A 13,258-nucleotide genomic window follows, 5' to 3' on the forward strand; every position below is an offset into this window, starting at 1 on the left:
TCCTAAGGTTTGAGTCTTCCTCGGAGGCTCTCAGCAGCTGTGCAAATGTACAGATGCGTTAAGTATGGGAGGGGGGGAAACAGAGTGAAACCGCCAAGGAACGCACACACAGGCACACCCAATTACACCTGCCTCAGGCACTATTCTGTGACTATGGCCAGGGCAGGAACTATTTTATATTCACTCTGATGCTGAGTACTGAACATAACAACCAGTACACAGTGGCAGCTCAGTACATTGTTTTGGATGAATTAATGCTTTTTTAAGACATGGCTTATCATGATAGACTATGCTTTTCGTGCATGAAGGCCCCTTTACAGACTTGACAACTAATTCCTTGAATTGCCGTATTATAATATGTCCCTGATTATGCTTTTGTATGCTATGTAATGCCTGGGTGTGAATGCACTTTTTTTTTTTTTCTCCAAACAGAATTGTATTGAGAAGATGACAACATGAACTCTGAAGAAACAAAGGCTATGGATTTTGGTCACTTGGGCTCTAGGGCCCTCAGATAAATATATTACTACTGTACTTCTAAGAACAATTCTCTTTGTTTAAAGTGTGAGACTGCTATTCACTAATATCTTGATGCCATTCCCAGAAATCATGCTTCATGTAATTGGCAAGTTTTTGCAAAGGCTGTTCGCTATTTGCAGCCTCTGTATTAGTGTTCTTGACTGATTTCCTCAACTCTGACTCAGTGCAGGTGAAGAAAAAAATCTCCCTCTTTTACAAAGTGGAGTTTGAATCCTGGCTGTGCCAACTTCACAAGCAGTAACCTTGTGAAAGACCTTAACTGCATTGAGTCTTAGTTTCCTTATCTGTAAAATGGGATTAATAGTACAGTTGATCCTCATTACTTACAGAGTCTGTGTTTGCGAATTCATCTACTTGTTAGAATTTATCTCTAACTCCAAAATCAATACTTGCAGCACTTGTGCAGTCATTCACAAACATGTGCAGTGCAACAAAAAATTTGAGTTGCTCAAGACGTGCGTTCCCAGCTGAGTTCATACTGTAAACCGGTAAACTTTTTATGGCCTATTTAGTGCCATGTTTTTGCATCTATGTGCTTTTTCTTGGTGGTTTTGCTATTTAAAATGACTCCCAAGCATAGTGTTGAAGTGCTGTCCCAGTGTTCCTAAGCACAAGAAGGCTGTGATGTGCCTTACAGAAAAAATACAGATGTTAGTTAGGCTTTGTTCAGGCATGAGTTATGGTGCAGTTGGCTGTTAGTTTAATGTTAATGAATCAACAATGTATATTAAATAAGGTGTCTTTAAACAGAAACACACATAAAACAAAGTTATGTGTTCACTGGTTCATTGACAAAAATGTTGTGATCAGAGGCTCGCAGGAACCTAATCCTGTACTTCCCTTAGAAGAAATGGTTCAGTATATTGGCTAATTCAGTGTTTGCACAGAGTTTATAAAAGATAGTTAGAATTAGGATTAGGGTGCCCCTTAAAGACCTCATTTTAACTTAATTACCTCTTTAAAGAATGTATCTCCAGATAAAGTTACATTCTGAGATCCTGGAGATTAGGACTTCAACATACAAATTTTGGGGGACCCAATTCAGCCCATGACATCACCTATCCATCCTCATTTCCCACACCTGATTCTCTAGCCAGCCAAACTGTCCACTTGTCATTCCCTGAGGTTTCCTTGCCAGGTTCCTGGACTTTGTTCATAATACTGTGTCCTTACAGCATCCCCTATCTCTGCATATCTAAGTCAACTCTGCTTTTCAAAAATGAGAATATTGACAAGTGCTCATTAAGGGGGTAATTAAGTTAAAATGAGGTCTTTAAGACTCATTGGTCCTAATCTAATATGATTGATGTCCTTATAAGAAGAGAAAATTTGGACACAGACATGGGTGCACACAGAGGAAGGACCATGTGAAGACAGAGATAGAAGGTAGTCATCTACAAACCAAGGAGAGAGGCTGACATCTTGATCTTGGATTCCTCTGCCTCCAAAACTATGAGAAATACATTTCTGTTGTTTACAGTTGACCCTTGAACAATACGGGTTTGAACTGCATGGATCCACCTACATGTGTATTTTTTTCAATAGTAAATACTGCAGTGTTACACCATCCCCGGTTGGTTGAATCCCAGGTGCAGAACCACATATACGGATGAACTGTGTATAGGGAGGACCAGCTATGAATTATACTCGGATTTTCAAATGCACAGAGGGTGGGTGCCCCTAATCCCTGCATTGCTCAAGGGTCAACTGTATAAGCTACTCTGTTGACGGTATTTTGTTATAACAGCCCAAATGGACAAGGACACCAGGCAAAGGAGTTGGGGTTGGATTCTGTAGTTAGTGTGAGCTACTGAATTTTTTAAAGAGTGATCCATGCTGTGCTTCAAGAAAGGAACTGGAACCATTTTCTGAAGAGAATGAGCTAAAAAGGGGAGAGGCAGGAGGCTGGATAGGTTATCGCTGTTAGAGCGATTCTTACAGGTTTATGCACCTATAGTTGAGACTTTTATAAAACAGTGTATTGTAAGGCCCTGTTATAAAAGGCTGTTCAGGATAGTAGTGGAACAAAAAGGTCAAAGAGTCTGGGACAAGGCCAGGCGAACACTCTCTAACAAAACAATGATATTGCATGGGTTCTGGAAACTTTTGCAATAGCATGTTTGAAATTTTCAGTGGGGCCATGAGGACTACAAAAGAATTTTGTAGCAGTGACCCCTGAGCATAAGATGTACTATTCCCAAGTGTGATGAGGATATCACTGTGGATATGAAATATTGAGATCTGGCTTGTGAAAATAACAGGTCTCTAGCAAACATTCAACAGAGAGTCCTGAGCTGATGTATGTGCCTGGACAAGAGGTAGCAACTGAAAACTTACTTCATTTTGTATCTTTTTACTTCATTTTGTTTTCGGCCGGCTGGAGTTTTATCATCCTAGGGAAACTGTGGCAATGATTGCATGAGTCTGCAAAGCAGATAATAAAAGCCAGAACTAGTAGCTGTGTTTATAGTAAGGAGGGTATAGTTTAGAGAGGTATCATAGGGTGGTATTGATAAGACACAGTAACTAATTGGATCTGAGGGTACAGAGGAGAGAAGCTGAGATTGCCCAGAATAGCTCAGAGTTTGAATTGAGTAGAATAATTTCACTTTTGGACAAGTTGTGTTTGAGGTACATTTCCAACTGGGGCATGTGAATGCAAAAGTCTAGCAGGCAAAGACTGGAATGTATAGACTTGAGAGCTATTTGCCTGTGGGTGACAGATAAAGCCAAAGGAATAGATACCAGGAATCTGCAGTGGAAGAAAAGACAGGTAGGGGCTGTGAACAGCTGTTCCCAGGCTGCAGTGGAAAGAAGTGGAGACCCAGGAGTGATCAGAGATATAAGAGGAAAACCGGGACACAAAAGCCACCAGCGGAGGAACAAGTGATACAGTTAAGTTTGGAAAGAGATGGATAGATGAAAATCTATCTAGGAATAGGGTTAACGTGGAGGACACTCAAGAGAGATGAATTTCATTTCAGAGAAGTGAAAGGCTAGCTCATCTTAGGGAGTGGGAAAGGAATTACGGAGAATAGAGAATGTTTGGAATATGCACCATGAGGAGTACACTAGGAAGTAAATAAAGCTGAGCAAAAGGATTGCTGATCCCAGTGAGAATTCAGTTGATATTCTCTAGGGTAAAAGTGTAAAGGAAAATTGTATGGTTTCCTGATGTTTCCCTTAATGCTTTGCAGCTGTTTTAATCAGCACTTTTTCAGTTGCAAGCGACAAAAATCTCAATTCAAAATAGATTAAAGGAAAAAAGGAAATTTATTGGCTTACATAACAGGAACATCTAAAGAGCATAATGACTTATGACATGGCTACATCCAGAGCCTCAAAAAATGTCATCAAAACTATGTTTTTCTCCATTGTTTAGCTCTGCTTTCCTAAGCAGCCACTGCCAGCTCCAGAATACAGTCTACCTGCTTTAGCAAGCCCCCACAAAAAGAACATTTCTCTCCCAATTTTCCAGCCAAACCCTAAAATAGACTACAGTTGGCCCAACTTGGGTAATGTGACCACCACTGGACTAATCACTGGGGCCTAGGAGATGGGATAGTTTGACTGCCTGGGTCTGAGTCATACACTCACTCACCCCTGAAGTCATTAATTACATAAACCCAAATTGAGGAAGGGGTGGTTTTCAAAGGAATGCTGTCAGGTGAAACAACCAGGTCCACTACAGACCAGGGAGATGAGAGGAGAAAACAGATGGGAAGATCAGTATCTGTCAGGATAGGTTAGGTTAGGTACAATAACAACCTCCTAATCTCAAATGCTTAAAACAACATAGATTTATTTCTTCTGTTGCTACGTGTCCATTGTCAGTCGACTGGGGCCACTCTCCTCACTCAGAGTGTGCTGTAGATCATGGAGGCGAAGGGAAGGAGAATGTGGTAAAGGAAGCATTCTCTCTTAAAGCTTCTGCCTGGAAACGAGACTTTTCACGATTATATTTCATTGGCCAGAGCAGAGGGGTTGGAGAAGTAAGACCCTACCAGTTACCTAGAGGGAAGAGAACTGGAAGTTTTGTAGATGGTCCTAATGATGACCCCAGGGACTAACCAAGTTTGGAATATTGGCAGAGAGAAGGTGGCAGAGAAACCAAGACATGAGAGGATCTAAAATGTTTGGAATGTCCTGGAGCAGTGAGGGAAGGAAATAATGCAAGAAAAAAGCAGAGAGCCTGTGGGGTGAGCTACTGGAGAACAAAGGGAGAAGGAAAACCCAACTGGATAGCAGTGAGAGAGTGGTAGAAAGCATGGGGGCTATTATATCTCATTGCGTAGCTGGTCACAGAAAAGTTAATTGCAGCTTGGTGGGGTAGACCGAAATGAAGCTGGACCAGTCTACTTGGGTGAACAGGTGCCGAGGATAAAGACCCAGCTGTCGGTACTGGAAGAATGTCCAGCCAAGCAGGCAGAACACAGTACTTAGGAAATATGTGAACCTATCAAAGTCAGGGTCCAAGTGACTGCTCAGCCTCAGGATGGATGTGGCCGCTGGATTCTAGACGCAGGTAATGTTCAGAGTTGAGATGACACAGAGAGGCAGGTTTCAAGTGCCAGGAAAGTTTGCCACAGCCTTGAACTGGGGGGAGGAGAGAGGTCAGGGCCCCTGGAGGCCTATGGGGAGAGGAGACTGTCACAGGCCTTAAACAAAGGTGAGCAAGATGAAAACCAATTTTATTCCTTGGTAACTTCTTGACATCAAGTCGAAGCCCAGTTTCTAGAAATGAAAAATAAAGTCAGAGTTCAACTGCAAGAAGGTCTATTTGCTTTTGAGCTTTCCAAATGGCGATGCAGAGCTTCCCAAAGCCTTTGACCATGGAAGGTCAGGGCAGAATCAATGAGTGAGTGTTAGTGGGCCCAGCTGGCAAGGAGAGGAGGCATGTGAAGATTAAGGAATTATGTTGATCCTGGTAAGAATTGTGAGGTCAGAATGTTGGAAAGATTGTATGCAGCTGTTGAGGTTGATGGCGATAGATAGGGTAGAGAGAAGGACTGAAATCCTGAAATGATCAAGGAAAGTGGAGAGTATCCTGAATTTCCATAGATAATTAGAGAAGGTAGGGGAAGGGACGTGTAAGTGAATGGCTTGGGCTTCCTTCCAAAACACATATGGTATTGAAAGCAGTGGTGGAGAAAAAGTAGGGAAGTAGCAATTAAATAAAATATACCAATTCCTCCTTCCCCTGTGAGCACTGGGGAAACACAATGGGAAGTGGGCTACATTAGAGATGACAGTGGTATTGGTGGAAAACCAAACTTTAATCATAGTTAGTCATGAACTATATTTAAGAGAAACTGTGTTCAAGGTTGTAGGGGAGCTTCTTGATCTTAGAATGGGGAGTTCCTAATGCCCGAAAGAAGATCCTAGTTAAAGACCAGGCATGGGGGATATGAGAATGGATGGAACCAAGGTATGAAAGGAGGGAACTGGCAGAGAGAACATGTGGTTGTGTAATTACAGAAATAGATCGTTACAGAACTGTATTTGCCCTAATATCTTCTTCTGCTCTCTTTATGGACATAGCTATTGCCTTTATACTTTAGTTTTAAAAGCAAAAAATATTAATGGTGTTTTCCCATTAGTGAGTTATCCAGGCAAAATTATAAAGTAGATTCAAGTATGTGACTGGATTAGGACGGAATAGTGGTCTCCCCCAAAATGTCCACGTTCTAATCCCTGGACCCTGTGCATGCAAAAGAGACTTTGCAGATGTGATTAAGGTCAGGACCTCGATACTGGGAGATTATCCTGGGTTATCTGGGTGAGCACAACATAATCACAAGAGTCCTCATAAAACAGAGGTAGGAGGGTCAGACAGAGAAGGGGATATGTTGACAGAAGCAGAAGACAGAGTGATGTGGGACCACGAGCCAAGGGTTGCAGGAAACCTCTAAAGCTGAGGACAAGGCATGTGTTCTCCCCTTGAGCCTCCAGAAGAAACACAGCCCTGTGAATACCCTGATTAATTCTCCCTAAGATTCAGTTTTGGACCTCCGACCTTTCGAAGTGTAGGAGAATAAGTTTGTGTTGTTTTACACCATTAATTTTGTGATACCTTGTTACAGCAGTAATAGAAAACTAATCTAAAGACATGATTAAGGGAAATCCAGGCTCTGACATTCCCATGTCAGGAAAAGGCAAGAAAACAAGGGCTGGAGTTAGGTGGAAAAATAATGAGGGATTATCATTTGCTATCCCTCATCTTTAAAATTTAATAGAAGTAATAGGCAAATTCTTTCAGAAAGAAATGCCATGATCCTATGCTTATACACAGATTCCAGAGTGATTTGAAGTTATTTTTGTCAGTCTACAAAGAAAATTGGAAATTCTTTGAAAGATTCAAAGAAAGAGTTATAAATGACAAAAGAGAGGATAAAAGAATTACTGCATTTTAGAAATACTATTCCATAGGTTTATTTTTTACAAGATATTCTGTACAGTTTATGAGAAAATGAATTCTTCGAGCAAGAAAACAACTTGTGACAATAAATTCTCATAAACTTCAAGAAAGTATTTTTTAAAGTTTACCGAAAATTCCACATGTTTTATAAATTATTATGCTGTAGTGTCATCTTCTAGGTCTTCCGAATCAGTTTATTTTCATTAGAATATAGCTAATTGTAAGAGTTAACTTCCTTCATATAAATATGTCCTCCTCACCTCTCTCCCTTGGCATCCCCCCTCCCGCCCCAGATCTCTTTGTGGATGGTATTGGGAGTATGCTGTGATTTAATTTAGATATCTGAAAGTGTGTGTGAGGCATTGTCTTCAGAGGGCTAATTGGATTTTTCTTACTTAATGGATTGTTTTTTCCTTGAGTAACAAATATGCATCATTGCAAACTCCATACACTGTGAACTATTTGAAGAGGAGTTTCATTTGGCATTTGTTCTGTTAGCCTTTCAGAGCTGGAGACCACACAACAAACAAGGCAGGTCAAGAGTTAAAAAGTTGCAGCCAAGGGTGTGAGACTAGTTTGGAAGGCATGAGCAAGTATAGAGTTCAGGAAGACCAATGAGGTTGGCACCCTGGGAGTTCAGCTGTGCCTGGCTAGCCAGGGGCACGGGCAGAATCAAGGGAAGCTGGAGTGGGGAGAGCCAGGCCAGGCAGGACCCCAAGCAGTGTGCGTCAGTGTGCCAGTCAGAATTTGGATTTAGCCAGGAGATAGAATTCAGCCAGAGCCTCGGAAGATCAACTCAGCTGCCAGCAGCCAGAGCACAATCAGGGCAGGGTGGCTGAGTCCTGGGCAGCAGCTCCCCCTTCCTGCTTTGATTTTGAGCAGTTTTCCTGATATAAATGAAAAAATGATGAGCAGGGCCATCCAAGTACATATTGGAGAATTCAGCAGAGGGCTCGATTTTCTGAAAAACAAATAAAACGACAACAAAATACCCCAGTTCCTGGCAGCTATACACATTTTTTTTAAATAAATCTTTTTATTTATTTATTTATTTGTTTATTTTTGGCCACACCATGCAGCATACGGGATCTTAGATCCCCAACCAGGGATTGAACCCATGCCCCCTGCGTTGGAAGTGCAGCTTCTTAACCACTGGACTGCCAGGAAGTCCTTATCCACTTTTTTATGCATGATACTAAGTACAAAAATTATAAAGAAAATGATTGATGTATTAATGTGAATGTCAACGTAAAAACATTTTAAACTTGTATACATCAATCAGTATTCACAGATATGCGATGACACAGACATCCAAGGTATGTATAACAGGAGATAAAACTATCATTTAATCTATATGAATTTTTTTTTTTTCAGTATGTGGGCCTCTCACTGTTGTGGCCTCTCCCGTTGCGGAGCACAGGCTCCGGACGCGCAGGCCCAGTGGCCATGGCTCACGGGCCTAGCCGCTCTGCAGCATGTGGGATCTTCCCGGACTGGGGCACGAACTCGTGTCCCCTGCATCGGCAGGCGGACTCTCAACCACTGCGCCACCAGGGAAGCCCTATATGAATATTTATAACAGCAGAACATTAGAAATAATTGAAATGTCGATCAATAGGCAGTTGCTTAAATAAATAACGAACTATCCCTACAATGAAATTTTTTTTTAATTAAGTAATTAATTTATTTTTTGCTGCATTGGGTCTTCATTGCTGCACGCGGGCTCTCTCTAGTTGCAGCGAGTTGGGGCTACTCCGGCAGTGCGCGGGCTTCTCACTGCGGCAGCTTCTCTTGTTGCCAAGCATGGGCTCCAGGCGCATGTGGGCTCAGTAGTTGTGGTGCACGGGCTTAGTTGCTCCGGGGCATGCAGGATCTTCCCAGACCAGGGCTCGAACTCCTGTCCCCTGCATTGGCAGGCTGATTCTTAACCACTGCGCCACCAGGGAAGTCCAAAACAATCATTTTTTTTAAATTATGTAAATCTATATATAATATTGTGGAAACCTGTCCAAATATATTAAGTGAAAAAAGCATGTTTCAGAACAGAATGTGAACTTACATAATATGCTGTTACTTTATTAAATATATATATGTCAAATTATATAAATAAAATTATGTGTAACTATATATGATTATATATTAAAATATTGTAATTATTTATAAATTATATCTATATCTTTATAGAGATAAAGAGATAGTATAAGCAAAGGAAAAAACCCTGAAATAATACGTACCAAAATGTTACCCTGGAAATTAAAACCCCAATTTAGGATTGTAAAGCTACTTTCCTAGTGTAAAGTTAGTTTTAAATGTGTTGTTAAAGCCAATAATGTTTACAACAAATTTATGACACAAAACAAAACATTTAAAAACGTACACAGGGTTTCCCTGGTGGCGCAGCAGTTGAGAGTCTGCCTGCCGTTGCAGGGGACACGGGTTCATGCCCCGGTCCGGGAAGATCCCACATGCCGCAGAGTGGCTAGGCCCATGAGCCATGACCGCCGGGCCTGCGCATCCAGAGCCTGTGCTCCGCAATGGGAGAGGCCCAAGTACCACAAAAAAAAAAAAAAAAAAACCGTACACATAACTCTGCTAGTCACGTAGAGCTATTTTTGTTTCTCTGTGTTCCCTTTCAATACTTATCTGCACTATGTTTGTTTTCCTGGTTTTCCTTGCCTTATTCCTATTGTAACTTCAAGGTCAGCAGTTTGCAATAAACACAGCTCAATAAATATTAGTTAATAGTTGCGAATATGATCATAGTGATAGCTATGTGAAGTAGAGCAAGTTTAGGTAAAGTTTTTAAAATAAGGCTTCAAACTAGCAATTACAATTAAAATGGTTACTGTCAAGTGTTACTCAAGAACCTTCCAGAAGGGATATCATGTTGAATCCTTCAGAATCTTCTTGTTCACATGTCCCAGGGGATAGACACCAAAAACGTTCTGGGAGCACTGCTGTCTCTGTTTCTTACTATAGCCCAGCTGGCACAGTGGGAATGACATGGATCCTTCTAACAGCTGACAGAACAACATGAAATAATCGAAGGTTCAGCTTGTAAGTTATTCCGCTTGCTTTTGTTGCCCAGAGTCTAGAGTCCCCCAGAAATACTCCTGGATTTGGAGCAGCACTGTTGCTACAAACAGTAAAATCAGCAGCTTTTTAATCCCTGTGTAAGTTTATCAAAGCCTGACAGTTGGTAACCAAGGTGAGTAATCTCACTACTCTCAAGAGTAGTGTAATGTGATTCTATAGAAGCTATATGAGGTAATAGGAGGGGTGGGAAAGAAAGGCTGGACTCAAAAATCATAGTTTTTTTTTTTTTTTTTGTGGTAGGCGGGCCTCTCACTGTTGTGGCCTCTCCCATTGTGGAGCACAGGCTCCGGACGCGCAGGCTCAGCGGCCATGGCTCACGGGCCCAGCCGCTCCGCGGCATGTGGGATCCTCCCGGACCGGGGCACGAACCAGTGTCCCCTGCATCGGCAGGCGGACTCTCAACCACTGCGCCACCAGGGAAGCCCAATCATAGTATTTTTTATAGTATTGATTATGCATAATAGGCTAATTATGACCTAATTTTATGTTCCAATTCTTCAACGATTCGGTGTTTCCATCTGGATTATGGGCACTTTTTGATTTTTTTTTTATCCGAAATCAACAAACATAATGGTAAGTTTAAATATGGGCTTTCCTCATTTGCAGCAACATGGATGGACCTAGAAATTATCATACTAAGTGAAGTAAGCCAGTCAGAGAAAGACAAATATCATATGATATCGTTTATATGTGGAATCTAAAAAAAAAAAAAGATACAAATGAACTTATTTACAAAACAGAAATAGACCTGTAGACATAGAAAACAAACTTATGGTTACCAAAGGGGAAAGGGTGGGCGGGGGGGGGGGGGATGGATAATTAGGAGGTTAGGATTAATATATACACACTACTATATATAAAACAGATAACCAACAAGGAACTACTGTATAGCACAGGGAACTATACCCAGTATTTTGCAATAACCTATATAGGAAAAGAATCTGAAAAAGAATGGATAGATGTATATATGAATCACTTTGCTGTACACCTGAAACTAACACAACATTGTAAATCAACTATACTTCAATTTAAAAAAAGATTATAAATATATGGTGCATTTATAACTGTTGCATTCTCAAGTATACCCTAACAGGGAAGGATATCCATTTTGACCAGATATCTGTAAAAACTAAACATTCTGCTTATTTACATATCTAATGATTACAATAATTTTCCACAAAATAAAGCCTTTTGTGTAGTCAGTTTAGAGCTGGAAGATGGCATTTATTAGAATCATCTGTAAATGCTGATGATTTTATAATTAATAATTCCTCTGTTTCTCATATTTTTAAAAAAAACTTTGATATCCTTCCCCTACCACCCAAAAAAAGAACAAAAGAAATACCCTCTCCCCACCTACCAACAAAATGAAACAAACCTTATAGACTGTTCCCTGGCTGGAGATACAGAGCACCCTGCAATTAAAATGTGAGTACCACCTATTAGGTGTGCCAAATGCCTTCTCTTTTGTTTGCAACTACCTTAGTCATATGCCAAAGGGAAGATAAAAGACTTCAAATGAAAAAATTGCAGAACCACCACCCACCACTTCTCAAGCTTTGGAGGTCTAAGCCTAAATGAACTTTGGGGATCCATTCTCCAAGTAGCAACTGGAATGTGTTTGCAGCCATTTTCACCAAAAGTGGAAACAGTTATAGTCCCTGAGTAGAACCCAGGCTCACTTCTCCCTGTATTCCCGGTGCCTGGCTTAGAGTAGGTATCCAATAAATTAGCTGACCAAAGGTTCACCTTTCTTTTGTCATCCACAGTCTGGAGTCCCCTGAATGTACTCCTGGGTCTGGTATACCATGAATCAGTAGATTCAATAAGTAAAATCAGGAGCTCTACCTAAACAGCTAGTGAATGAATGAAACATCTTTTATAAAAACTCCATCTTGGGCTTCCCTGGTGGCGCAGTGGTTGGGGGTCCGCCTGCCGATGCAGGGGACGCGGGTTCGTGCCCCGGTCCGGGAGGATCCCGCATGCCGCGGAGCGGCTGGGCCCGTGAGCCACGGCTGCTGAGCCTGCGTGTCCGGAGCCTGTGCTCAGCGACGGGAGAAGCCACAACAGTGAGAGGCCCGTGTACTGCAAAAAAAAACAAACAAACAAACAAACAACAACAACAAAAAACTCCATCTTGACAGAAGTTTGATAAAGTTCTGTGTTGATGAGGTTTGGATGAAAAAGTGTACTTCCGAACGTGTTAGTGAGGGAATGTAAATTGTACAACCTCTGTAATTTGGCAATGACCATTGAAATAAATGCATATATCTTGTGACTCAACAATTCCACTTCTGAGAATTCATCCTGCATAAAAAGCTCTCTCACATATGCACACAGAAGAGGATAGTCATTGCAGTATTCTTCACACTAGCAAAAGATTAGAAATAATGTAAATGTCCATGTATAGAAAACTGGTGAAATAAATTATGGTGTATACATGTAATGGAATTCTGTCTGATGTTTAAATTTAAAAGATAGAATTATACAAACTAACACGGAATGATCTTCAAGATATTATGGTTTAGTGAAAGAAGTCAGGTGCAAGACAATGTGTTCAATATGCTACTGCTTATCTAAACAAACAAAATATAGTGGGGGAAAGGATACAAATATATGCTTTTATTTGAAAAGATTATCTCTAGAAGCTTACAGAAGGAACTGGGGGGCTTCCCTGGTGGTGCAGTGGTTAAGAATCCGCCTGCCAACGCAGGGGACACGGGTTCGAGCCCTGGTCCGGGAAGATCCCACATGCCGTGAAGCAACTAAGCCCGTGCACCACAACTACTGAGCCTGTGCTCTAGAGCCCGCAAGACACAACTACTGAGCCCTTGTGCCATAACTACTGAAGCCTGCGTGCCTAGAGCCTGTGCTCCGCAACAAGAGACGCCACTGCAACAAGAAGCCTGCGCAGCACAAGGAAGAGTAGCTCCCGCTCGCCACAACTAGAGAAGCCCGCGCACAGCATCGAAGACCCAACGCAGCCAAAATTAATAAAATAAAAAAACTGGTGAAAGTGGTTCAGTCTGGTGGGAAGAATTGAAGAATTTCAAGGACCGGAGGGAGAGACACTTGCTTTTCACTCTTTTGTACAGTAACTTGCCTACATACAAATGAATTCCATTCTGAGAACACATTCATAAGTCCAATTTGTTCGTGAAGTCCAACAAAGTTAGCCTAGGTACCCAACTAACACAGTCAGCT

This window comes from Tursiops truncatus, chromosome 4 (assembly GCF_011762595.2).
Source record: "Tursiops truncatus isolate mTurTru1 chromosome 4, mTurTru1.mat.Y, whole genome shotgun sequence".
Lineage (NCBI taxonomy): Eukaryota > Metazoa > Chordata > Mammalia > Artiodactyla > Delphinidae > Tursiops > Tursiops truncatus.